This window comes from Amphiprion ocellaris, chromosome 6 (genome assembly GCF_022539595.1).
Source record: "Amphiprion ocellaris isolate individual 3 ecotype Okinawa chromosome 6, ASM2253959v1, whole genome shotgun sequence".
NCBI lineage: Eukaryota > Metazoa > Chordata > Actinopteri > Pomacentridae > Amphiprion > Amphiprion ocellaris.
The window spans coordinates 15,871,461-15,874,811 of NC_072771.1; the positions used below are offsets into that span (position 1 = coordinate 15,871,461).

The following is a 3,351-nucleotide window of genomic DNA, read 5'->3' on the forward strand; positions in this document are numbered from 1 at the left end:
GAGCTAAATGCTATACTATGACGTTTTTTGGACAAAAGGCTATACCATGACTTCTTTAGAGTGACATGCTATACTATGATGTTTTCAGAGCCACATGCTATACTATGACCTTTTTAGAGCGACATGCTATACTATGATGCTTTTTGGGTGACATGGTATACTATGACGTTTTTAGAGCAACATGCTATACTATGACATGTTTAGAGCGACATGCTATACTATGACATTTTTAGAGCGACATGCTATACTATGACGTTTTTAGAGCGACATGCTATACTATGACGTTTTTAGAGCGACATGCTATACTATGACGTTCTTAGAGCAACATGCTATAGCTATGACATTGTTAGAGCGACATGCTACACTATGATGTTTATTGGGTGACATGCTATACTATGACGTTTTTAGAGCGGCATGCTATAATATGACGTTTTTTAGCGACATGCTAAACTATGACGTTTTTTGGACCAAAGGCTATACTATGACTTCTGTAGAGCGACATGCTATACTATGACGTTATTAGCGCGACATGCTATACTATGACGTTTTTAGAGCGACATGCTATACTATGACGTTTTTAGAGCGACATGCTATACTATGACGTTTTTAGAGTGACATGCTATACTATGACATTTTTTGAGCGACATGCTAAACTATGATGTTTTTTGGACCAAAGGCAATAATATGACTTCTTTAGAGCGACATGCTATACTATGACGTTTTTAGAGTGACATGCTATACTATGACGTTTTTAGAGCGACATGCTATACTATGACGTTTTTAGAGCGACATGCTATACTATGACATATTTACAGCGACATGCTATACTATGACATATTTACAGCGACATGCTATACTATGACATTTTTAGAGCGACATGCTATACTATGACATATTTAGAGCGACATGCTATACTATGACATTTTTAGAACGACACGCTATACTATGACGTTTTTAGAGCGACATGCCATATTATGACATTGTTAGAGCGACATGCTATACAATGACATTTTTAGAACGACATGCTATACTATGACGTTTTTAGAGCCACATGCTATACTATAACGTTTTTGGAGCGACATGCTATACTATGACGTTTTTTGGGTGACATGCTAAACTATGATGTTTGTTGGACCAAAGGCTATACTATGATGTTTTTTGGGTGACATGCTATACTATGACGTTTTTAGAGCAACATGCTATACTATGATGTTTTCTGACCAAAGGCTATACTATGACGTTTTTAACGCGACATGCTATACTATGTCAATTTTAGAGTGACATGCTATACTATTACGTTTTTTGGGTGACATGCTATACTATAATGTTTTTAGAGCGACATGCTATACTATGAACTACAGGCCATACTATGTTACTCTTGAAAAGTATACTATACTTTGACATTTTCTGAACTACATCCTATGCTATGGCATTATACACAGAGTGCTTTGGTTACATGTTGATTTATAATCTACATTTTTTTCTGTTTTGTTTTTTGACGGGATTACCACAGACCTGACCATGAACACCGCTGACACCCACCTGAGGGAGACGCTGCCTAAGATCTCAAGGCTGCTTGGTCGTGGTCTTTCTGGTCGTGCTCCAGAATGCCTTCATCAACTATGTCTTCTTTTGAAGAGAACCTCAGATGCTGCAATGTCTGACCTTAAGGAGGAACTGCTACTTTCACTCTGTAACGAGATGGCGGTTATTTTAAAGACCCAGCTCTTGGCAGCTTTGAGTGAAAGTTTAAGACCCATCAAAATGGAACTACAGACAGTTAAATCTGAGCTGTGGGTCAGTATTTCAACCATCAAGTTCGACCCGGGCGCCCTAAAGCATGCTGTGGATAAAACGGAAACTTCACTCTCCACATCACCGATGACATCGTCACACTCCAAAGCAGAGCACCTGTCTGCTGAACTTTTAAAAGTGGACTATAAATGTGAAGAATGTGAGCAGCAGCAGAATGTGAGCAGCGAAGCAGATGTGATCAGAAAGAAGTCATTTTCCTTTTTTCTTTTCTTTCTGGTTGACTCAATGCTGTTAGATGCAGATGTTGGAGCTGATTCTGATCTTTCAGGATAAAAAGCTGCTTTTTATTCACAGGCGTTTCAGGAAATTATTCTCTCAGGTTTTCTCTGCTATTTATATTTTTATTATCTGTGATTATTTCATTATTTCTTTATTGTAAAATAAAGTTTGAGGCATAAAGACCCATTTAGTTATTTTATTCCTGAAATCTTTGATGTAGCAGAATTAAACTTCCATTTTCCTTCTTGTGCTTCTGATACTAGAACTAAACGTATCTTCAACATGGATCATCTGCTTTTAATGAATCAGCAGCAACATCACAACAATAAATAAGACAATTTTCAACAAATTAATGAAACTGATGTCATTTAAAACTATCAGAGTCTGTTTTAGTGTCAAATTAAAGCTGTTTACTGACAACTAGAACATTAACGTTACTGTTTTAATCACATTTAAGTTTCCTGAACGTTACATTAATGTCAACCAGTCACAGTTTTATTAACTTAATGAACCACATTACAGGAACACAACACACTTCAGCTGTTTACATGAAACTCAACACATTAGCTTGATGCTACGTTAGCTTTAATCAGGCTACGACTGAACAGCTAGCTCAGTTAGCATCGCTAACATTAAAGCTAATATTTACTATGCTAACTTTCTTCTCTGGTCAACACACACTGAAACAAACTCCACCAACATCTGGAGTGCATGGCACACATTACATCTGACACTAAAGCTGCATATAAAGTGCATTAAAAGCGGCACCGATACGACAATAAACATTTACTTACCGAACTATCAGAGTCCTTTCAGTGTCTGCTGGTAGAATCAGCCGAAGGTAGAAAACTGGTTAAAACAAGCCAGCGGGCAGGAAAACTGTCTGTGGAAAATGTTCTGCTGCTGCAACGATAAATAAACCAACAGTTATTATATCAGAATTAATCCAAACGAGGAGAGCAGTGTCTCTGCAGCCTCCTCCATAGGACCTGTCAATCATTCCAGACCGGATTGTCAATCAAGTAACCCCGCCCCCTGGCTTCGCAAAACTTTAACGCTCTATAAAAAAATCAATATTGATTTATTTTAAGATCGGCCACCTGATCTCTCATTTTGACCACGAAAACGAACGAAAAAAAAAAAGTACATACAGTCTATGCACCGTACTCTGTTTGGCTCCACACTTGCTGATGACCACTTCCGGTCTCAGAAAATGAAAAAACTGACTTTTTTTCGATTCTGTCTGTTACTGATTTTGCTTTCTTGTTATCCTAAATATAAAACGAAAATCAAAGCATTTAAAAAAAATCGTATATC

General features: G+C 37.4%; 1 long non-coding RNA gene across 1 annotated transcript in view; it reads right to left on the reverse strand.

The window, feature by feature from the left end:
* Window positions 1-3,090, reverse strand: part of LOC129349179 (uncharacterized) — a 6,773-nt gene extending 3,683 nt beyond the window's left edge. The window contains exons 1-2 of the long non-coding RNA XR_008602077.1: window positions 2,829-3,090; window positions 1,543-1,691 (exon numbers count right to left, since the gene is read on the reverse strand). This is a non-coding gene — a long non-coding RNA (uncharacterized LOC129349179). The remainder of the gene's footprint in view (window positions 1-1,542; window positions 1,692-2,828) is intronic.
* Between the last annotated feature and the right edge of the window lie 261 nt (window positions 3,091-3,351).